The sequence below is a fragment of the Coturnix japonica genome, chromosome 2, assembly GCF_001577835.2.
Source record: "Coturnix japonica isolate 7356 chromosome 2, Coturnix japonica 2.1, whole genome shotgun sequence".
In the NCBI taxonomy this organism is placed as follows: domain Eukaryota; kingdom Metazoa; phylum Chordata; class Aves; order Galliformes; family Phasianidae; genus Coturnix; species Coturnix japonica.
The window spans coordinates 90,574,873-90,600,138 of record NC_029517.1 but is presented as its reverse complement, the minus strand read 5'-3'; the positions used below and the strand labels follow the sequence as shown (position 1 = coordinate 90,600,138).

Below are 25,266 nucleotides of genomic sequence, written 5' to 3'. Positions count from 1 at the left end.
ACACAAAAGGAATCATTTGTTCTATTGAAAAACACAATACTTAATTCTGTAACATTTTAAGAAGTGCTGGAAAATAAAAATTATTGATTTTAGTGCATAATGAATTAAACATTCAAATATTGTAATTTATCTTTTACACACAGTAGCATGTGCATACACAGTTGGCACACATTTCCTTTCCAAGCAGGGGTAATTAACACATGGCCCACACAAGTATGTATGCCAACACCAGTTAGGTTTCCTTTCTTTAACTGTGGAAGAAAACTTCATCCTTATTCTGTGACACTTGGTTTCAACCACATGTAAAGGCCACAATACAAAGCAAATAGTCTTCTGAGCTTGTTTGAATAAGAGACAATGCAAGAAAAAAAAAAGAGCTTCAATTGTGCATACACATACCCTGTGTGATATCCCAGTACTCTTCTATGCAATTTACACTATGCAATCCTTAACATTTTTTCATCCTCACTATCAAAATGTATCAAAATATTCACAGTCAGTGCTAAGTTACAGAACTGCTTTAGAAAGTGAAGACCATGAAGTTCACATGGAAGAACTGTAAATCCCCATGTCTCAAAACTGAGCTAAAGTGCTGTCAGGGAGATACATTAAATTAACTTCAGGATTCAGAGAACTAATGGCACAGATCAAAATTACACCTATGAAAACACCCAAAGAAAATATTTTTAATCTACAAGATGTACATTTTCCACTGTATTTTTCTGAAGCTACCACATTGCCCAATTTGTATTTGTTCACTATTAGTACAACAGGATTTTCCCTACATATAATATTTCCTGAACAGTGAAGCTGCTCCCTAGCTAGTGAACGTAGAAGCATACAACCCTGTTAAAATGTTAAACAAAGCACTGATATGCACTGACCCACGCAGTTCACAAAATGTATTTCTGAAATATGACAGCATTCATGTGCGTAGAGCCAACTGTTGACAGGAATCAAAGCTGATAAAGGCGTAACAACATAAAATTGCATCTGTGATCTTTTCTGTATGTGACTGAAAGTGACAGCCCATCGGTGTACAATTATCATACATTGCTAATGGAATATTAATAATATATTCATTACTATAATTAGTAAAACTTGTCTTGAAAGGCAGCTTGACTTTTCACCTCTGGAACTGTAATTCACGGAGAAACAAATCTGACAGTCTCAACACTACTATAAAACCATAGAGGGAAAAAAGGTGTCTTAATCTTTCAACACTGGGCCTAACAGCCAGCTTTCACTCTCTGTGGATAAAATTCCAGTCAGCTTAGATGGTCTCACGCACTACTTCAATCTCTGTTAAATCCTAAAATTATGCCTAACCTGAGCCATAGATAATACTTGGAGGGGATTCACTTTTTCTTTGAAAGAAGCCTGGAATACCTGTCTAGAATGAAGTCAAACCTGAAGGGGGATCTTAGTTACCAATATACATTCATATATCTTCTACTCTTCATAACTTTTCTTCCCCTTCAAAAGCATAATTTCTATGCACGTACTTGACACAATGTGAAAACCAAAGATAATAACCACACACACACAAAGGAGACCAGGCAACAGTCTGGCCTTTCTGACTAGGTTTCCCTTTCCAGCAATACGTGAAGAAAATCATTACTGCATTTAGAAGGTAATATTTTGAACCACTAATAACCCAGCAGGCCTTAAAGAAAAAAGGTGAGATCTTTGTACTTCTGTACTAACACAATCCAATGACTGCTTGAGGCAACAATAGACATTACATTCACAGTGAGAGCCACTCATTTCAAGTAAGCACAGGATCAGGATCCTTGCTATATTCAACCATGAGGAACGCAATTAAAATTATATATGTACACCTAAGAGGCTCCATTAACCCATACTGACTTATTGACACAACCAAACATCTTATTCAAAGAGCTGAAGCCTGAACCCTGGACCCATTTAAGTCATACTGTGCTCTGCTAAACCATATCATGATTCTATCCAATGTGAAAGACACCACTCTACTTTCTAAAAACTGCTTGATTTTATGAGAAACTTGGCAAAACTAACACAAATAAATTGAAATCTAGACTGTTGACAAAATATAATGCAGAATTAATTTAGAACTACTAGAGTATTTTACTGTCTCTTGACTTAATCCATAAGAAAACTATTTACAGAATATATAAAGTGGTAGGATTTCCTTAGCATTAACTTATATTACCATTTCAAATGACTGTATTTCCATTTATATTATCAGACATTGACTGAAATTGTAGAAAAATTCCAATGGAAAATAATTTTAAATTGATATCATTAAAATTAAGTATTGAAGAAGGCCGAGTATATCCGTTTACATTTTATTTTTGTCCTTGGATATACATCTCTTCATTATTTTGTGTAATAAAATTCATTTGAACTGAACATTTGTTTGTAACCAAGCTAGCAAAGAAACCTCAGAAACTGTTTGTACTTCTTCCATTTGATGTGATCTTCAGTTGTTCAAAACAGTAATTTACGAACTCGTGTTTTTTATTGCTAACGTCTCATTTCAAATTCATCACCTTGACAACAACATAATACAGATAAGCAGTGACATTTTTCCTTTACAACAAGAGGGATATTAGTCACTGAGAAGACAATAAATACCTAATTTATTACTATGGTCAGCACTATACAAATGATCTCCTGATTATAGCATCCATTACACAAGGCATTTCTTCTAAACAACTTGTTTTACTCATAGTCTAAGACTTAATGTCATACGCACTACACATTAAGGCATTACAATTCAAATTCTATCATGAATTGGCTATCAAAGCTTTCAGAACTGGTGAATTCAGTCTTTTTCTTTTTTACCCCCAACTGACCTATATTCCACTTCCCAAATGATAAACTTTTCCCCTACGTCCAAGAAATAAAATTAAAAAGCAGTAGTGGGCAAGGCAAAAATTTACGATTTCTAAATACAAAAAGCTAGAAGTGGTAATTATATAACAAAAACAGGTGTTTTTGTTGTTGTTGTTTTGTTTTCCATTTGGCTTTGCATAATTACATCTACTTGAATCTAGTTTTTAATCAAATCCATGTCTGTTTTCACCCCACTTACTCCCCGTGGACATACCAGTCAGAAGCACAGTCTCCAACATTTTGCATCTGCTGAGCTCAATTGTAATGTAAATATGTATCTGGTTCCTGTTGGTGAACAGAAGGGCACAGTGTCTGGCCTACTGTGATAAAATACACCTTTTCTTTACTTATTTATATATATATATTTAATACAGAGTATTATCTTCGTATTAATTTCCCATTTCTTATGCACAAATAGATTTATTTAAAAATAGGTATTAAATAAAGCGTGACTAACTTCATCCTGCTTTCAAAAAGTATTTGACCCAGCAATAAACACAACAAAATTAATCTTACTGCTTAAAATACCTCCAGATAAACCCTAAAAAAATGCTTATCAAAATAACAGCTAATGTATTTGCCACACTTAATTTTCCAGCACATACACAATCTTAGCTCTAGTGAGACTCCACTGAATTAATTTCCTTACTTTAGCTAGTACATTATAAAGATAATAATGGAATCTATTAAGAAAGAACTACTTGATTAGCTTCCATAAAGTTGTGGGCAACAATCCATGACTAATCAGCAAATTCAAAGAGGAAAGCAAAATTATTTTCTTTACCTTAATTAACTATTTTAAACAGATAAGATGTGCAGTGCACATACTGATCAATCCATTTAAACAGTTTGTTTGCAATACTGTGGCTGTACTTTGTCTTCTACAAAACACACAGCAAGCAGCTCACCTTAGAACAATTTATGCTAAAGACAAACAAACTGGAAAATGACTGAGCATTTGGGTTACAAAGCAGATAAGCTTTAACATCTAATGTAGGAGCCTGGTTTCGCTCCAGACTGTAACCAATGGATGATTTGTGAGTGAGAACCATTTACTCCATTGCTGAATAAAAATTTGGCTGATAATTGTGCTCCAGAAGATTTATATGTATTTAGGAAAAAATAAAAATAAAAAAAAATAAATCAACCAACTAAACATTTTATTCTGTAATGTTTCAGGTATCTCAGCATCACATAAAATATGAATTCAACTTTGAATAAAACAATACACAAATTTGTTTACATCCACTAAAACAGAATGAATCATATCCATGATATAAAATTGTAGCAGTAAATTACTGAACTCTTCTAGCAGTGGAAAAAGCTTTACTGTATTGGATCTGATGGTACAGCTCTATTATTGTTAATTTTTATGTATTTTTTTAGCCATACATTATGATATATTAAATAACTTACTGGTTATTTGCAGTCTGTATAAGGCATAGATCTACCTAGTGTTAACTGTTTAAAAATACTATTTCCTTTACAGTGGCTAAAGTGCTGTTCAGTAAAAACAAAATTATGAGAGTACAGTTTGCTGCTGGTATCCAAGAATTCTGGACAGTCACTGTGATTACACAGGAAAATTAAAATATTGAAAAAGAGTAATATATAAGTAATTTCTTCTTGAGAAATGGGCTAAGCATGTCCACTACATGTAGGTAACAGTATATGCTGTAGATCTGATACAGAGTTTGTGGAATTCACTATGTATTTGAGTTAGCAGACTTATAAATTCTTGTTTTCAGGGTCATCCAATGGAAATAAAAGCAGCAGATTCAGCCTTGAGGTGTGAGTGAAGGGCGTGCTCTTCCAGGGGAATTCATAATTCCTCCTTCAGGTCCTCCCTGATCCACTGGAAAGAAAAACATAAACCTTAAATTGTTCCATGTGTCAGAAGAGCTAATTTCAGCTTCTCCTTAAACTTTTCTACACCACTGAGGAATTTCCAAGGAGTAGGAGAGACCAGTATCAAGAATAATGGAATTTAAAGGAAAATCACTTTAAACTCCCTGTGATTGAGGAATAAAATTCTTCTCAAAAGATTAATCCTGACATATATATAAATCCAAAGCATATGCAGGCTTTCTGAGGTAGCCCACACTTATCAATCATGTTACTAAACTATGGCCAGCAGACACCATAAACTGGGTATGGAAGATGAGTACAAACCACCATTATAGTAAATCTTAAGGCAAAAATAAAAAATAATTAAAAAAAAAAAAAAAAAAGCTGAGAAAATACAGATGATACAGCAGCACAAAGTGAATATCTAACTACAACACTGGAAGCAATGGTACGTTCAGTTTTCAATGCCAAGGATTAAAGTAAGTATATAAAGAAATCTACACAAAACCAGGACAGTGCTTAATTCAGCAATTATTCAAACCAATGTCTAAGCCAGCAGCAGGGACTCTCTACACTTTGGATATGTAAAGACAGGAAAAAGTCTGAATGAGATCTGGTGAATCCCATCACTAATTAACTATACTTTAAATAATCGATGTATTTTGCCATAATCATGCATTAAAATAAAGAAGAATAATATCACAGTTGAACTAAGTCAAAATCCACACCCAACCTACCAATTGTTTTCACTTAGCATGAACTTAATGAAAAAAATATACCAGGCTTTTCTGTAGTAATTTTAGCTTCAAGCATCGCTTCTTTTATCAGGATCTATCTCACACAGACCACTCAGAGCTGCATACTCCTTTCTTTAGTCCTAGAGCAATTCAGGTAGGGAACTACAGATTAGTTGAATAGCAAAAAGCAAATTAGAGCTTTCACAGCTGTACAAAGTCTGCCAGAAATCTGAGTATTCAGAAGTCCCCAGTTTTTCTTCTCATTGTACATATAATTTATTTTTTTAGTTCACAAAGAAACTGAAATTGGCACCAAGATGAACCTTCTCTTTCACTCATCATGCTCTGCTATGCTTTGTCATGGGAGCACTAGAACTCCATTATAAAGGAACATGATGTAACTAAATTTTGTTAGATCCCACAGGAATGCCGCTATCCTTGTTTCATCCCTTGGCAAATATATGTCTTCAGAAGTGCTCTACAGGTATAACACAGAACAGCTGCCACCACATTCCAACATTTCTTCTCAGGAAAAGTTTCTAATACAGCCCTGATCAACTGCTGCTCAAAATTATATTAAAAACTCATACAGCTTCTTACTCCTCCTCCTGCAGTTTTCATTTGAAATATGAGTCATTTGAAAGACGAAAAGATCAGGTCAAGAACTTTTGTACACTCCCATATTTTGACTTGGTTTGTCAGAAACATCCTCTAGAAGGGTACAGCCGTTATTTTGCAGCATGTGACACTGATTTTAAAAGTACTTTGCATAATATCTGTTTTGCAAATGGCAATGTTCAAATACTTTGGTTGGGCTTCCTTGTGTTTAGCTTTTCTTTTCATCTCTTGTCTCTAGTAGTGCAAGTTTTATTCACACAAACGTGTAAAAATGAGACTGACATTTACTTGTATCTTGCCTCAGTCTACCAGTGATACCTATTAAGATTTGTTTTTAAAAACATGCAAAGTTTTCTTTCAGCCCTCTCCTCTCTCTGCTCAAGTCTTGATTTCTAAAGATATTTTATACTTGAAGACATCCAGTATGCAACAACTTAACCATATGCACTATATAGAAAACATCCTTTTGACTGAGCTCATTGTATTATTCGTGATGTACAAGAGGTCTCACAGGCTTCCCACTGTTGGTTTTGTCCATTAACTGAGTAATTATTAGCATATGGCACAGCAAATCAATGATCCCTTTCATGTTTAAATAGCTTTGTTTGTATATAATTTTCCTGCACAACTCCCTCTCTGCAAAATACAGCAAGAGGACATTCAGCGGATAGATTTATATCACGCATTGTCTATAGAGATGTAAAACTCCATAAAAGTATGCAGCAAGGCAGACCACACACAGTCAAAGTAAGTACCACCATATAGATTGGTATGTTTGAAGAAAATGGAAGCTCATACATACAAAAATCAACTTTCACATCCACCCTATGTACAATGACCTGCTCTTCAACCACCATGCCACTTCAGTTCTGTGAATTAGACAATATATGGGCATTCTAACAGATACATGATAAGCTTGGAAGTGTTTTTATAAACCAAAAAAACAAAAGAAGTTCACATTTTTCACTGCAAGTGACAGTGCTTTCCAAACTATATCACCATATCTTTTCTTCTAGAGTCTTTCATTTCATGAAGTGATACACACTAGGGATTCCTGAGGACCCTGAACATCCACAATCTATGGGACTTGAAGAGATGAATCCCAGTCCTAAGGAAATTGGCTGATACAGTCACCATCTCTATGATATCTGAAAAGTTGTGGCCATCAGGTGAAGTCCCTGGTGACTAGAAAAAAAGGCAACATCACACCCATTTTTAAGAAGGGTAAAAAAGAGGATGGTAATTCCTGGGGACATATCTGTCTCATCTTTGTACCAGGAAGGATCATGAACAGATCCTTCTGGAAGCTATGCTAAGGCACATGGAAGACAGGGAGGTGATATGGGAGAACCAGTATGACTTCAGCAAGAGCAAATCCTGTCTTATAAACCTAGCAGCCTTTTATGATGGAGTCACTACATCACTGGACAAGGAAAGAGCCACTGATATCACCTATCTCAACTTCAGTAAGACCTTTGACACAGTACCCCACAATGTCCTTCTCTCTAAATTGGTAAGAGAAGGATTTGATGGGTAAACTCTGAAGAACTGATTGCAGGATGAAGACCAGAGAGTGATGGTCAATGGCTCAATGTCTGGATGGAGGTTGGTGATGTCTGGTGTCCCCCAAGGTCAGTGCTGGAACCATTACTCTTACATATCTTCATCAATGACATTGACAGTGGGGTTGAAAGCCCCCTCACAAATTTTGCTGATGGCATCAAGCTGTGGGGTGCAGTCAACAAACCAGAGGGACAGGATGCCATCCAGAGGGACCTAGACAGGCTTGAATAGTGGGCCTAGCCTGCACAACCCAGGAAGCCAGTCATATCCTAGACTGCATCAAAAGAAGTGTGGCCAGCAGGTCAAGCATCCTGCCCATCTACTCTGCACTGGAGAGGTCTGACCTGGAGTACTGCATCCAGATGTGAAGTTTTTAGTACAGGAGAGACACAGACCTGCTGGAGCGCATCCAGAGGAGGGCCACAAAAATGATCCAGGGGATGGAACACCTCTCCTACAAGGACAGGCTGAGAGAGCTGGGCCTGTTCAGCCCGGAGAAAAGAAGGCTGCAAGGTGACCTGATGGTGAACTTTCAGTACCTAAAGGGGAGCTACAGGAAAGAGGGTAACAAAATCTTTAGCAGGATCTCTGGTGAGAGAACAAGGGGAAATGTCTTCAAGTTTAAAGAGAGTAGATTTAAACTGGATATAAGGAAAATGTCTTTCACAGTGAGGGTGATGAGGCACTGGAATAAGCTACCCAGAGATTTGGTTGATGCACCATCCCTGGAGACATTCAAGATGAGGCTGGATCAAACCCTGAACATCCTTACTTAGCTATGCATGCCCCTGTCCACTGCAGAAGAATTGGAGACTAGTTGACCTCTAAAGGTCCCTTCCAACTCTAAGGGTGCTATGATTCTATATACATCTTAGTTTTCAAAGTACCACCATTCTTACTGTTGTTAGCACTATTCCACTCTTATTAATAAATGACCCATATACAATGATCACACTTAAGAGTTCTGTGAGCCAATACAACTAGAAACATTCTTCTCAGATGAATTCAAATAAGTATTACATTTTAGGGTTGAAAAGTTCTTCCACATACAGAATTAACTTCCATTTTTATAAATAAATTTTGCAGGCATCATGATGTCAAAACAATTAATTTGCAGCTGTAAATTCAAATAAATACACTTAATTCTACCTCTTTCTTTCATTGCTGGAGTGATATTTTCCTGTTTATTCTAGTTTGCCACCCACTTGCTACTGAAAAGCTACATTTGAATATCTATCAATAATGTTTACAAAACTATACAGAAATTCAACAATAAGCACAACTCTGCAAAGAAAAGACCTGTTAGAAGGAATGGCTATGTAGATGTTCTGCCAGCAAGTAGGATCTTGTAGTAGAATCACCAAGATTCTAAAGGACAGTCCTCTCCCAGCCTCCCCACCCCCGAGGAAAAAAATAAGAATGGGGAAAAAAGAAAAATCACAGAGGCCAACCACCAGCTCTAAAGCTGTTGACAACTTTGAGAACTAAACCATGCCTGAGCATTATGCCTGGTGAACAAAAAAGACAAAAAATGAAGAGGAAAAGGAATCTCCTTTCATATCCTTATAACACATTTGCACCAATACAGCAGAACCTGAGAAATGAGGAGTTGCACTTTCATACAATCTGCTAAATCAAACTCACCCTATGCGAGAGGTATGTACTGAAAGTACTCTGAGATTCTTTCAAGCATAAGATGGGAAGAAAATGGAGATTCTTGTATGCTGTGCATAACCCTGTGACACTGCACATTCCTGGAACACGTTGGCTTTCAATACTTCTGTTGGAGAAAGTCAACCACTGCTTGTCTATATGCATGGAAAGATACTATGGAGACCACTAGCAGAATTCAGAGACCTGGATTTCATCTCCTCTTTATTTTGATGCTGATGAAAGAACAAAAAATAATACAGAAAGACAGTAGTGAAAGACAAATTCTCAATGCTGACTTTGAACACTGTATGGACACTGCTAAAACTGGTGTTATGACGACAAAGGTAACTGAGACTGCAAACAAGTGTCTCTTACTGTTACTGTTCTCCAACCAGGTAGATACATCATCATGTTTCACCTGTGAAATTATATAGACACTCCAGAAAAACGCATCAACAAGTATGGTATTAGCAACAGGCAACACTCAGGAAGCTGGCTGGAAAATTTTCACTGTTTTTTATTTAAACAAACAAAAAACTCTTTTCATTCTATCACCATATCTCTTGAAAGCAGTTATCTTCAGGTATAATTATTTATGCCTGGAGCTTGAAACTGAAATTTCATCACAATTCTTACACTGATGTTTTGGGCATCCCTAACACTTTAAACTCCTCCTTTTCACAAAATAGAGGAAAACTCAATGAATCCTTGCCTAGATTCAATACAGTTACTACACTGGCACAACAGTTAAGAAGTTGAAACCTCTATGTTACACATCAGCACAAGTTACTGCAGCCTACACTCAAAGCCAGCCTGCAAGGCTAAGAAAAACACCACCCAAAACAAACAAACAACACAAACAGACACACAAAAACCCAACCCCCATTTTCAAAGCTGAATGAAATGAGCTGAATGATTGTCATTGAAATACTACCAATACAGGGACAAAACATCATGTAGAAAGGTAATGGAAGTTTCTTGTATACAAAGATTGAAGGAAGAAGCTACACAGGCTACTCTCGCAAAATTATTTACATCAGGTAGAAGACACTGAAAATACACATTAAGTCAGATTCACATTGCAAGCCAGATTATGAGCATACTAGCTCTCAAATAGCATAGGCAATTCTTTCAGAAACAGGAATACAGAAAGGTAGGAATATATTGCATGATTTCCAAGCACAGTGAAGTGTTTCTGTAGACAGTCTGCCAATGAGGCAAGTTAAGAAGGCTAAAATCAGCATTAGCATCTGTCTTCCAATTACAGTCACAAATGACATACTGCCCAGCAACAAATGATGTCTGCTGTCTTATATTAAGATGGTTGTTTTCAAATTATCCCAAGCTATGTCACTGGGAAAGGCAAAAGAACTGGAAATATGCCCAGAGAAACCTGGTGCATCAGCAGCCTAAGGGAACCATTTAAAAAGTCATTTGGTCTCATCTCATGAGATCTTAGCTATGATAAATGAATACAGAAAGGAAGAGGAGAACAGAAGATATGCCCTATTCCTTAGTGAAAGTTATAACTATCTATTCCTGATGCTCCTGTTGTCAGAAAGTATTCATTTCACCTTATCTTGCACTGGGACACAGCATATGCAGACTATTCTTCAAATAACATAAAACACAAATAAGATAACAGAACAACAATAAAAAGGGACAAGTACAACTCACCTAAAAATAATAAAAAATTATGATAGAAAACAACATTCCCTATTAGCGATTGTATCATATACAAAATAATGCTAATCCCTGGTAGGATTTGCTGCCACAAAATCCTCTGCAGACACTAAAAAGAACACAGGCAAATAAAAGAGACAGGAAAGAAATGACTGCCCTTCATTCTGAGATTGACTGAGAAATAAGGTTGTGCCTTTCATACGGTGAGAGCCAAAACAGGCCTTCAAGTCAATAGCCTCATAGCAAAAACAGGTTATTTCCTCAGATGCCATAACCAAATCACACAGGCATGAGAACTTTGAAGTTCATCCACTTGTGATGCAAGTGGAAGGGAAGGGTGAAAGTGGGAGAGATGCAGGGACTGTGCTCAGCACTGGTGTAACACCATTTTCAAGAGCCATGCTCTGGGAGCATGAGCCAACAGTAAAAGCACACCCCAGCAGACAAAGTCACCACAAAGAGAAAGGTGCCAACAAACGCTGCCACAAGTTAACAAACGGGTAGGCGTCTCATCCTGACCTATGGTGAGGGAGAAAAATCTCTCTCTCTCGTTACCATGGAGATCCCTTTTTCAGGTTTCTTTGGATGAGCCTCGTGCACGAGTGCAAAATTTGGAATAAGAGGAGAACAAGTATTAATTCCGTGTCCCCAGCAAGAACAGCCTTCTTAAATCTTGAGAGATAATACAACAGAGGATGTAAAAATTAAGTTTGGTTACAGAGGTTAAGGGCTGAATAAACTATCTCATGCTCCAGTGCCTTGAGCTCCATCTTCTTAAAACGGCAATGCCCTCTGAGGTCGTTGCGCCTATCTTCTACAGCTTGGGTGGAAACTTGAGTTACCGGCTGGGATGAGCCTGGAGTGAGATCTGCAACAAAACGAGAACACAGCACGGAGGCTGCTTACTACTGCCTTTCGACTCTGGGTTTTACTAGGTCATTCATTATTCATGCTTTTCTTTTTGTATTTCCATGTGGCAACACTGCTAGCTAAAGCTACACTGAGAGGCACCACCTACCTCTACAGGAAAGTCAGCATGGCAACATCTAACAGAGATCATACTGATACGCATGCAAGCATTAACTCCCTAAGAAACAGACCAGAATAAGCTCCTAAGCACATATATTCAATGTAGGCAGCTCTAGTGAGAGGAAGAAAGACAGCTTTAGTTCAGAAGGATACATACAGCAGAACACTGTTGTACCCTACACTGTGAAAATAACTGATGACCTCCCTAATTAGCAGCACACATTGCTCCCATTCATTTTCATTACCTTGCAATATCTACTTTCAATAGTTCTGAAATACATATTATCGGACAGACAGGTAGGCTACACAAAAGAAAATAAGGAACTCTGTCGATCACATTTTAAATACAACAACTCATAATTGTTATTACTATCAACACATTTCTCTCAGAATATCACTTGGGCTTTTGGATCCATTGTCATTATTCAGATGAGGGAACACCAACCAAACCCAGCTCTTTTAGGAGAGGGGGAAATACCACAAGTGCCTCCCCATACCGGCTCAAATTAGCGTTGCCTTTTTAAAGGTGCATTAATATTGAAATACAATCCAACATAACCAGCAGAGCGCACGCCGTGCCTACAAGCCCACCTACCTTGTGTGTATAAGTAGGCTAAAAGGTTAAACAACTCTTTTATATAATTAACTCCACAGATGAGCAACATTTCTCACCGTTTTTGCCTCTATTACTTTTTATTATTTATTTTTGCTTTCTATCCTTAACACGACGTTTATGTATCTCTAACAGGTGTACAAAACAACCTGAATGAAATGGGATTACCCAAAATCAATCATGTACAACACTGAAGTACTTCCTGTTAAATATTAATCACTCCATAAATTTTCTCCCAGCTCTCGCACCAACATCAACTGCTACAAAAACGGGCATGCTACAACACTTTCCTTGCCGGCATCCCGAGCTGGCTGCAATAAGAATGACACCAAAAAGACGCAATTATATAACAGACCTTGCTAAACGCCTCATTTCTCGGAGGGACTGAGGATAGAGGGGTTGCTCGTGTCCCCATCCCCACGCTCCCCTTTCAGCGCACGGAGAGCAGTACCCAGGGGAGGCCGGAGCTCCCAAGGGAGAGCTTTAACCCCTCCTGGGCTGCTGTCGCTGCTGTCACCGCCTCTCTCGGCCACTAAACGCCCACACCTGCGCCTCAATACTTCCGCGGGCTGGCGGCTCTGCGCTAAGCACCCACTGGGCTGCCCGTCGCCTCGGGAGTGCCGGCTGAGGCACGGCAGTGGCCCAGCTTTAAGGCCGACCGTTCTCCTCCTCCCTGCCATCCTCACGGAGGCAGTCCGACACCGTGGGCTCCTTCACGCCGCCCCCATCCCTTCCCCTCTCGACATGGAGAGAGCCCGCTGAACGGAAGCCAGATTGTAGCTGCTGCAGCCCGGCTTCGGGCAAGCCTCGCGGTTCTTTGGCCAGAGCTGACCCGCACAGCACCGCATCTCGGCTTGGCTAGAGGTGGGGAGAAAAGGGGCAAAAATTCACTCTGCTTCTCCTGCCAAGGAGGGACACGGGACAAACGGCCGCAACAACAGGCGGCAAGTAGTTGTGCAGCCCGTCCGGCGCCCGGGGACCCTGGGGCACGGAGCCCGTATCCCGCGGGTCGCCGCAGGCAGCGCTGAGTGCCCTCGCCTCGCTCCCCCTCCGGGACCAGGAGAAGGATCGCCCCTATTGGGGCTACCCCCGGCGTCCGCCGATATCCCCGCAGTAAGGATAGTGGGAGAAAAGCCCCACGACGAGAGGCCAGCTAGAAATTACTCTGTTGAATGATGCAGCAAACGGAGGGGGGGGGGCGGGGGGAGAAATCGGTGTAGGGCTCGTGCTCCGTCGCCACTCTCCAGCCCTGATTAATAATGCACGGGTTCCCTGCCGAAGCGAAAAGAGCTCTCTCTCCTCCGCGCACCCGGCGATTAATAGCAACCTTCATCCCGCGCAACCTTTCGCTCGGCACTCCCCCACACTGCCAGGCTGAGGTGGCAAGCGCTCAGGAGCAAAGCAGAGGCAACCTTTACCTCCACGTCCGGGGGGGAAGTGAAAGGGGGGGCTGGGGAAGCGACACCTCTCGCAGCCAACGCGATCCCCCGGGAGGAGAGTCCCGGGGAGCGGCAGCCGCCGGCTCGGCAGGAGGGCAGCCTGCTGCCTGGGAGCGGAGCCGCGCAGCGCGCTGCCAGGGAAGCGATCACCCATCGCTATTGTCGGCAAACAGCACTCACGCACGCAAGCATTTACCTTTTTTCTGCCCGCCGTCCTTTAGTCAAGCGTTTGTGGGAAGGAAGGAGAGAAGGAAGGAAAAGGAGAAGAAAGACAGGGAGAGGGACGCAGGCGGCTGCTAATCCCTGTGTAGAAAGACTTCCAGCAGCGGCGGCAGCAGTAGCGTGTATCTGTGTGTGTGTGTGTGTATGCGTGCCAGGAGTGGAAGCACAGCCCTCCTGGCGATGCAACGGCTCTCGCGCCGAAGTACTGTCATGTGCGAGTCTCGGTGTGTATACCCATGGAAAAAAAAGAGACGGGGGGAGACTAATCAGCCACATACCCGGCTGTGCACGGCTTGGGGGGGAGAGGAGGAGGAGCCCAGCGCTCCCCAGCCCAACCACCGGAGGAGCCGCTCGCTACTACGGCGGCCGGGCACCGCGAGCCGCCAGCGTGCTGCCTCGCGGCCCCGCAACAGCTGCTCTTCGCTCCCGCTTTCCCCTCCCGATCTCAAGGACGCGCCTTCAGAAAAGACTCCTCTGGCCATTTATTCTAGGGGACTTCATTGCACCCTTGTCGGAGAGGCACCTCGGGAGAGCAACTGAGAAAACGAACAACAACAGCAAAAAACAAAACAAAAAATCCCACCAATTCTTCCTCCCCCCCCTAAAAAACAACACTGTAACTCTATGTTTCTGCCAAAAAAAAAAAAAAAATAATGCTGCCCAAGGAGCTCCTTCGGCCCTCACGGCGTCCCTCGGGGGCGGCTCTGCGACGCTTCCCAAGGGATCGGCCAGCGCGCTGCCCGCCGCGTAATGCCGCACGGCGCTGCCCGGGGCCGCCCGGGAGCGGAGGGAGCCGCCCGCAGCGTCTTGGCCTTGCGAGAGCGGGGAGTATGGAGAGCGGGTGGGAGAGGGCTGGCAGTGGGGCTCCCAAAGCGTGCGGATCGTGGTGGCAGTGAAATAGCTCGCTGTTCATCTGTGGGGATGAACGGTAGCATGGCTGTGGTCAGTAGAGTGTAAAGGATGACGGGCTTGAGCACTGGGGAGAACCCCTGTGTGAGTTGCATTCGGATGTATTCTTTATAGCTAATGGAAAGTGAGAAGTGAAAAGCATATTCACGGCAATATACATGCGTTTATGTATGAAACTGAAGACGTGGTGAAAGGCTTCGCTAATCTGTGACATTGTGCAGACACAAGGATACTTTTACATCCAGTCATGTAAACTCAAATTTCAAGTTCACTATATGAGCTAATAAAACAGTCTTGAACAACAGCAATATGTTCAAATCAATTATTTGCTGAGTAATAAATATTATATCTGTATGCTGGAGACATATGTACATCTGCATACAAATGATTTTTGACATACAATTCATTGTAGGGCAAATTATTCTTGTAGTAACTCTTTAAAGGTCAACAGTGGATCATGCCAGCAAGTTTCAAGATGTGATTACATTAAGCATTAAGTGAGGAAAAAATTGTGTGAAACGGCCTTGATATTTTATTATTTGTAATAGAAAAAGGGTTATTTTTAGACTTAAATGTCAGAGATGAAAGAAAGTTTTCATTGGGATGTCATGTGCATGGCTTACATGAGTTTCTGTTTATTTACAGTGAATGATGTAGATCTGATGTCTTCAGGGCATCCAAAGGAGGAAGTGTTGACATTTTTAATTACATATGTAGGTCATATCTAGGCTAGGAAATTCTGGTGGCTGATAATTATATTAATTAGGAAGCAACCAACTGATAAAGAGGTCATTTTTTTATTATTATTATAATTAAATAAAGGGGCCCTTTTATTTATTATTATTATTATTATTATTATTATTATTATTATTATTATTATTATTATTATTATTTTGGTTGTAAACACAATAGATGGTGTAAAGAGGGAATATTTAGCATGTTTGTATTAGGATTTAGCTGCTCACAATAAAATACTTTGTGACTTCCCACAGGTCCTGCAAGAAAATCAAGACAAAATGTACTGTTACTAAGGGTGTAAAAATCAAGTCAGTATGACACAGTTAATAAATTGCATTTTAAAAGAGTGTAAAATGCTGGACTCGATGATCTCTAAGGTCCCTTCCAACCCGCACGAAACTATGAAACTATGAAACTATGATACACATGTCCTTTCGGTTCAACTGAATCACAGATGCTGAACCTGAGCTAACTCAGGTAATTAAGTTAAACAGCACTGGATTAATTGCTTTGTTCTGTTTGTACATAAAACAGTATCTTCTGCAATGGATTAGTTCAGGCCTTAGAAAGATTTTTTTTGACTTGTCATCATGAACTATATTTTCAAACTACCTTCAAATCCAGCATGATCTGATGTTTAAAATACAAGGAACACCTTGTACAAGAAGGTATTTAGTTTTTCTATGTAATTATGTGAAGATTTAGCCTGCCCTCCATAGGCCTGTGAAGTCATAAGGAAGATGTAGCCTCACTGAGTGTGATAGTTGTACAAAAGCATTTATATTTAATGTGTCGATTATGTTAGTTAGTAGAACCAGATAATAAGGAAAAAGTGGAATATATTTTTGGGCATTATACAAATTTCCGGTGGTGAAGTAGAACCAAATTCTTTTGAAAGTTGAAGAAATAGAAACAGTGCATATTTTTGCATTAGCTTCTCAGAACTCAAAATACTGTCAAGCATAGAAATTTTCTTCCTTTTTACTAAACGCTCCTTACTGTGAATCAGTTTGTTGTTTGTTTGGGTCAAGGAGTTGGGAAAAGGCAGTTTTAGTACTAATTCACTCCCAGACTGATCTAGAGGAATTTGTATCTTCAAGGAGTAAGAAACTGAAGATGCATTTCATAATGGAGGTAATCTTTGTGGGCTGCCCATCCTATTGGTTTTATGAAAAGCACTTGTCTGTACTGGTTGTCATCGTACCCACAGGTGTTGTCTCAGAAAATGTGTCACCTGGGGAGATTTCCAAGATGAGATTAAAATTCTTTGTGGAATTGTGTGAAAGATGGCACACAGAGAGAAAACTGAGAACAGGTTGTGAAACACAGGGTTTCAGTACAGACGGTAAACAAATGTAGGTGAGCAAGGAACAAGTGGAGAAAGCAAAGCCTAGAAGAAAAATGTTCAGAAATGGTTCTCAGATCAGACACATGGGAATTGGAAAGGAAACATTTTAAAAGACCTGGGTAGCTGAGATAGTTCAACATTAATATCATCAACCATCTGTAGTTTAAGAAATTCAAAATGCAAATGCCCTTATTATGTATGACACTCGTGCTTTCAGGATCTTTTTCTTCCTGGAGGAAATTCTCTTTGCTTTGAGTGATTGTGAAAGGGGGTCATTATATGAGCTGTCATTACTAGATAATTAAACCGGATACATGCTTACATGACTTTCTTGAAAATGCTGATATTTGCCATGTTACAAAAATCTAAGTTTGAAAATACAGTTAGTTTTTGTGTATCGCTGCCCTCTACTGGAGAGAAGGTCAGAACCACTTGATCAGCTGGCTCTTAGCAAGCCTTAGAGCCTCTATGGGTATTTGGTGTTCCTCTTTTGTTGCTGAATTACCTTTTTATGACCGAGGCTTACAAGTGTGAACTTATGGATGGCTAGCATCCATAAGAAGATTTATTTTTCCCTTGTGTGTTCAAATAACTGATTATGCATTTTGCTGTCTGCAGCTTGCTGTCGCAGATAAAATGATTAAGATTTCAAGATACATCTTTCATTAATGTCTGGGAAAGAGGCATCTAAATTCATCACAGGGACTCTGCAAATCTTGAACAATGCTGCTTTCTTCGTATTTGTCTGTTACTTTGCAGATAACCTCATCACCTTCCAAATCCATGTCTAAACCTCCTAGTTGATTCTTCATTGCATTTCAGAAAGATTTCCCTCCATCCTCTTCCAATTCTAAACCATCATGCCTTCATGTTTGCCATTCACTGCCACAGTACCGCGGTTTTGTTCTATTTTCATTTTCCTTGCAGACAGGGCATTAGCAGACCAACTGGAAAATGGAGAGCACAGTAGTGATATTTTCTCTGGTCCCATGTCTTATTTTTTCCACCTCCTGTCAAAACAACTCTTGCCTGTCAAGAGCTATTTCTGCAGGAACACACAAAGTTTTCCTGCTGGGTTGGCACACACATAGCCATGGCACAATGGGAGCATGGAGAGATTAAGCCTACTCAGAGTGTGCAAGAAAGAAAGTCTCACTGTCATACTCGAGATATGTCTTCTACCCACACAGTAGATGCTAGCAATTTATGTTTTGCTTTGCCACATCAAGGCCAGTTTTACAAAGATGCCTTCCCATATCAACTCTTTCTTCAAGGCAAGAAGGCATTCTGAAGGTAGTGGTAGGGTATTTTCATAACAGACTTGTTAACCTGAAACTCTGATTTTATTCTCTCTCTCTGTGAGTAACCACAGGTTTGCCTAGAAGATTTTATTTAAAGTGTTTTCAGCTTCCTGGCATTATAAATGTTTATTGCAGAACAGACCTCGTATCTACTGTACCCACAGTAGGGTTGTCATATTTTATTGGTTTGCACTACAACTAGTGACATCCTAGACAGGTGAGTTGTGTGGATTGTCTCACTTATTGTTATCTAATTACATTCTATTAAAAAAAACCACCAAACATTATAACAATTTCCAATCCCTGGCCTAATGGATAACTTGGAGGAATTAGGGCATGGAGCAGAGCAGCTGTTCCCAGTCAGCGACTCCTAAGTGACAGGTGCCCCTCCAAGGGAAAGATAAGCAGGTGCCAGTTCACCTTGCAGAACAACATTGACTACCAGGTGCTCACAGTTAAGGGTGGATGGTAAGAAGCCCTAATGATCCACTGGTTACTCATCCAGAACATTTGGAAAAGAGTATCAACAGATCTAAATACATTGTTAGTTCAGCATAACTACTTAATGTGGAGTGGAAAAATGCTTCAAATTTAGCAGTATGATTGATATGTGCTATTTTACTGTGAAGAAGTAAAACAGATACTTCATTAAAGGTATTATTCTTGTGACCTTTGGGCTATTAAAGAGACGTGCAATTCCACAAAACCTACAATCTTCAACCTTTATCAAGAATTAAGGAAGAAACTGTCTTGTGAGCGGCGTCTCTGTTTTGGAAGATGAGAAATAAAAGACTGGAGAATGACATCCCTTCCCACCCCTCAAATCTTTGTTCAGTATTAGAAACAACTGAGCTAATGGCTTTCAATCACCAGAATGTGTCTCAGTGATATCAACTGCAATCTTATTTTGAATAAACATCAGTAGAATAGCAAAAAAAACGAGAACTAGTTTAAACAAGCCCATGAAAATTCCCTTGTAGAAGAAGTATTTTTCCAGATATTTCGATACATCAAAGCTCTGAGAAAGTGGTGAAGTGCAAATCAGTTTGTAAACATCTGCATCAAAGAGCTGTATTTAACTTCCTTATTAAGGGAGACCATAACTTACGATGTCATGTTTTTTAAGTAAAGCATGTAATTCTAAAAAAACAGTGCAACAGAACCATAAGAATACTTTAATTCCTTTTGACAGAATAGTAGAGAAACAGGGGACGCTTTATGGGAACTTTATATGAATGAGAAGACTACTAATCAGGCAGAAATTTGACTGTCACTTAGGATTCTAAGCAAGGCATTTTTAGATAGGATAATATTTTATATTTGCATTAATTCCTGAACAGGCAGTACAAACAACACTAATAATTGAAGCCAGCCAGATTATCATGACTAGTTTGTCCAGAAAACACCTTCCTCTATCACATGAGCTATGATTACTCTTTTCCTGCAACAGGTAACAGTAGGAGATGCTCTTTAACTACTCAGACCAGCTGCACATCAAACAGCTTGTAACAACCAATTGAAATCTGAACTGAGAGCTGGGTTTCATTTTTCTAGTCACTCTGTCTATTCAAACATACTTGAATAATTAATAATTTAATCACATACAGCATGAACCACGATGAGAAAAAGAAAACTTGCTACTCTCATTTTGGAGGTGGAGAGTTGTCTACGAAGAGAAGTGGAAAGTAGCCAGCTTCCTGTATTCTGATTGCAGCTTTGAAAAATTAGGTTATCATTTGGACATAGCTAAGCAAGTTTAAATTATCAAGAGATTCTTGAAGACTCTCATACCACAGCACTATTGAAGCAATAGTGTCCAGGGGAGATGAGTCCTAAGGGCTCTGTGATGTGGTAACTCAGCTACTTTCCTCTCCTTAAATGAATGGATGTAAAAGACTGATACATTTGACCAGATCTACTGTTGTGCAGTAATTTTGTCATTTATACAGAGATGGAAATATGGAAACAGATGTTTGTCTGACTTATTAAGCCTATCACAGAGCAGAGATTTCATGAGATTGCTACTTGATAAACTAAGTCAAAAAGCCCCATATTCAAAATTAAAATCACATTTTTATGAAATGTTCAATTGCTTTCTACTTTGTGCCTAGAAGATATGCTGATATCTCATGCTTAGGTTGTTTCTGAGGAGAGTTTTTAACAGGAACATCTAATAGAATAAGACTCCAGAAAGACTAATAATTAAGACTTCTATCAATAAAGGTGTCAATCAAGTATGGGAAAGGGATTATTTTAAGGCACATTAACAAGCTGGTAACATCAGTAAAGGGTAGCTAGCATAGGTGGATATTTCAGGCTTTCTGCTTCTTCCGTGAAAGTCAATAGGAATTTTACAATGAAGGTAGTAGCAGAGTAGAATAATAAAACATTGCTTTATAGGAAGTATTATTTCCTGTTTTCCATCAGCAATCTATCGAGTGCCCCAAACTGACATGCATATAGCAGTTTCAGTGTAATTGTATTTAAGACTTCATTGGAGACCTGTAGTAAAACTAATGAAAAACAAGAAATAATACAAGAAAAAGGTACCAGAGTTATTTTAAAAACTGTTTTGAGAATACATTTCAATGCATTTTTGTCTCAGGAAAGAAAAATGTTTTCAGGTGGAGCTACAGTTCTGCATCTATTCACAAAACAGGGCCCTAGCATGGAAGGCCATGCTAAAAGTTAGTTTAGTATTAGCAATTGGACAAGTAAGGGCTTCTCAGATCTTATGAAATCCCCACTTTTGCATTTCATCAACAATACTGTACCTGCATTGTTCCAGAGGAGCCCTTTGTTGTTAAAGCATGTATACAGTATATGTTCCTGTTTCTACAAGAGCTGGGAAAAATCACATGCATATTTTTCAAATGTTTCATGTTAATGATTGGGAAGAAATAAGTAAGTAAATAAATAAATAAATAAATAAATAAAGAGAGAGAGAGAGAGAGAGAGAGAGAGAGAGAGAGAGAGAAAGAAAGAGAGAGAGAGAGAGGGAAAGAAAGAGAGAAAGAGAGAGAAAGAGAGAGAGAGAGAAAGAGAGAGAGAAAGAAAGAGAGAAAGAGAGAGAGAGAAAGAAAGAGAGGAGAGAAAGAAAGAGAGGAGAGAGAGAAAGAGAGGAGAGAAAGAAAGAGAGGAGAGAAAGAAAGAAAGGAGAGAGAGAAAGAGAGAGAGAGAGAAAGAGAGAGAAAGAGAGAGAGAGAGAGAGAAAGAGAGAGAGAGAGAGAGGAAGAGAGGAAGGGAGGAAGGGAGGAAGGGAGGAAGGGAGGAAGGGAGGAAGGAAGGATAGGAAGGAGGAGGAAGGAAGGAAGGAAGGAAGGAAGGAAGGAGGAAGGAAGGAAAGGAAAGCGAAGCGAAGGAAGGAACGGAAGGAAGGAAGGAAGACAGGAAGGAAGGAAGGAAGGAAGGAAGGAAGGAAGGAAGGAAGGAAGGAAGGAAGGAAGGAAGGATACGGAAGGAAGAGAAGGAAGGAAGGAAGGAAGGAAGGAAGGAGGAAAGGATGAAGAGCGAAGCGAAGGCAAAAGTAGACAGAGAAAAGGTGCCAAGGAAGGAAAGGAAGGAATGGACAAAGAAGGAAAGGACGAGGAAAGGAAGAAAAAAGAAAGGTGCATTGAGCTGAACTTTTTTCTGCACTTTTTGAATGGCAGTTTCTAAGTGGTACTTGTGGCATTTTTTTTTTTTTAACCCTCCAAAAGCACAGAGGACAGTTTGTTCAAGATGAGTCAGCACTATCTTTTTCTACATGACCAACATTCTGCCAGCACCATTTCCATTCCTAGCAGCCATCCAATGTTAGTTTGCTCGATGCACTTCTGCAATTGCACGCTCACTTCCAATTAGCTGAAGCAGCCTTCAGATCTCCCTCTCTCTCAAAAACAATACAAAACATACACCCCACAAAAAAAAACAACACAACCTTCTCAGAATTCTAATATACAAAGTTTATGTAAAGATTACATGTCCTTTAAAATAAAATCATTATGGACTTCTTCCAACATCCTAGATACGTACTATCCACAAATTTTTATTTTCTAATAATTAGTAAGCTAATCTGTAAATATCTTCAGTTGAAGGTAATTTCTGGCAAGGACAGGCATGGAAATTTGCAAGAATCTGTGAAGTGCAGTGTATGCAGCTCAGCATATTTTATAAAGTTGTTTGAAAACTGCAGTAAAGCATATCTGACAACAATCTCATATAAATCTTTCCCTGCACAACAGAGTTCTGCCACCAAAGGCTTTGATCTGACCTGGTAACATTTCACTCCAAGAGTCTTGTAAATAAAACTAAAAAAACCACAAACCAAAACCTTATTTTTTTTTAATTTTTTTTATTTTTTATTTTTTTTAATACTCGCTAAGTTTTATATTAATGTTAAAATGGAATTCAGTAAAGGACACCAAACTAGCATGAATAAGTCACTATGCATATATAATACACTGTCTCTGAAGGCTTAAATACTTGGCAGGAGCAAGGCTAACATATTCCAAAATGTCCAACAACATGGTACAAGGAAAAAGAATTGGGTCCATGACAAGTGATCAGATTCCCCTATCTGTTAAACGTTCGACAGTACAGCATAGTCAGCAATTTGGTGATTGGTTGCACTTTGAAGAAAAGCTCCTACTATATAGCTTCTCTGTGCTTCTTCAGTGACACAGAAAGGCTATAAAGCTGACATAATTGACTGCTATGGAGGGAAGATGTAGGCAAGGAAAAGGTCAGGTTTGAACTTGTTCACAAAGGAATCACAATATGTATGAGATTTGGATATTTCCAGTAAAATCACTTTGATATTTGATAAAGAAGATGCAACAGCCAACAGGATGATCAGAGAGCAACAGAAGAAGCAGAATATTTTAAGTGCAGGTAAAGGGTCAGAACGCATTATTGAAACTGCACTATAGGGTCCTGTGTTAATTTCTTCACAAATATTCCTACCTTTACTATTCAGAGAGTTTTTAAAACTGTCATACTTGAAAACTCAAGCTGGGGCTGAAAACTAGTTGCTGTTCTTTTTGCGCTGTTGAAGGACAGAAAGTCTCATGAGTATGCTGTTGGCTTGTTGCTTAATAATATTCTTCAAGCCACAGATAAACCAGTTTTGCCTCGCACTATTACAGTGTTTCAGCATGGTTAAGAAGAATAAAGCATAGTAAAATACTCTTTTGTCATAAAAAGAATAGTAACTATATTTTAAAGAAGAAATGCTTATGTTACAAATGCCTTTTTTATTGTGTTATCTTTTATTTTCTACCAAAAAATGCCATGGAAACAGGCATGGGAAAGCAAGGACAGAAATTCTACCTAGAAAGAGCTGAGATCAAATGCCTTATTTTCCTTGAAGTTACCAACCTGACCCATTAATTCATCTGTTTCTGGTATCTATTAGTCTCTGAAGAAGGCTCCAGAGGGAAACTGTGAATGTCTTATTTCTTCTTCATTAAGTACTGTTTTGGAAGGGCACTTGAGAGTATACTCTTGTTCTGCCAAGTAGCTAAACAGACCTATTCAAACATAAAGAACTTTTGAATTGACTTTCATTAATATTTAAATTGATAAACTCACAGGCTTTAAGAAGTAGATTATAAACACTGATACATGTTATTGTCAATATCAGTCTGACAGATGACCATGGTATTTCTCCTTCCTAAAAAATAATTCTTTTTTTCTCCTTACGGTCTGACTATTTTCCAGTATTCTTTGATAGAAAGTAGCAGAATATGGGAAGCAACAAAAGGCCATCTTTATCTCTGAGGTGACAGTGTTAATTGTAGGTGAGCTGTTTTAAGTCCCCAAGGAACTTTGGATATAAGACCAGCAACCAGGTTCTTACCTTCACCAGTAGAAGTAGATGGTGTCTATCTTAAGTGGACAGAGTTTAGTTCAAGGGTAAAGTTCATACATTTTCAGGAATAATTAACTGATCTACTATTTATTATATTTATTATTTATATAGAAGTATAATAATTCAATTTATGTATTATTTAAATCAACCTAGCCTGAAACATGCTCAAAAAATGAACAATTCTGATTTTCAACTAAATAAACTTATCTATCCAGCATCAAATAAAGTATCTTTGAATACTTACAACCCAGTATCAAACCAGGCTCATAGAGGAGTTAGCCAAAGGCCAATTACAAGCTGATCTAGCTAAAGCCAGTGTATTCTGGACCTAGGACAATCTGGATTTAGGCCAAGACCTAGGATGGAAAGAGCTTTAGTGGATGATGAATTATCTCCCTCTGTCAGCAGACAGTAGGAAGACATACATTCTCATCCTCCTGGACATCTTAACCTGGAATTACACACTGTAAGAGAAGATAACAAGTGCCCATTAAAGATCCAGACAAATACATTCTCAAATACAAGAGACGCTGTGCTTCCTTACTTTCAGACATTTTCGTGAACAAATTCTGGCCCGTATTTTGCAAATTTTATTTCTCTGCACCTCATGCAACCAAAACAGCTTTTGGCACATAAAGGATATACACAATACCCTGGCTTTAAAGAGAAGAAGGTGTTTAATATTCATATTGTTTTAATTTCTAGGAACCAGGAACAAGATTCTCCTGCACCAACTACTTTGCAAACACAGAACAAAAGAGTATCTTCCAGACAGCTCATAAATTGAGAACAAAACTAGAATCACTAAATGCATGCAAACAGGAGAATGCAAGGAAA

The 25,266-nt window shown here is 39.2% G+C and overlaps 1 protein-coding gene across 7 annotated transcripts in view; it reads right to left on the bottom strand.

Annotated features, from left to right (window-relative positions):
• Positions 1-14,364, bottom strand: part of DLGAP1 (DLG associated protein 1) — a 368,200-nt gene extending 353,836 nt beyond the window's left edge. For 5 of the 7 annotated variants that reach the window (XM_032442677.1, XM_015855350.2, XM_015855349.2 and 2 more), the window contains exon 1: positions 14,257-14,364. The gene's annotated coding sequence lies outside the window, so the exon portion shown is untranslated. Of the gene's footprint in view, positions 1-12,976; positions 13,163-14,256 lie in introns of those variants that run through there. The other 2 variants (XM_015855355.2, XM_015855352.2) reach the window with 2 other exon arrangements.
• Between the last annotated feature and the right edge of the window lie 10,902 nt (positions 14,365-25,266).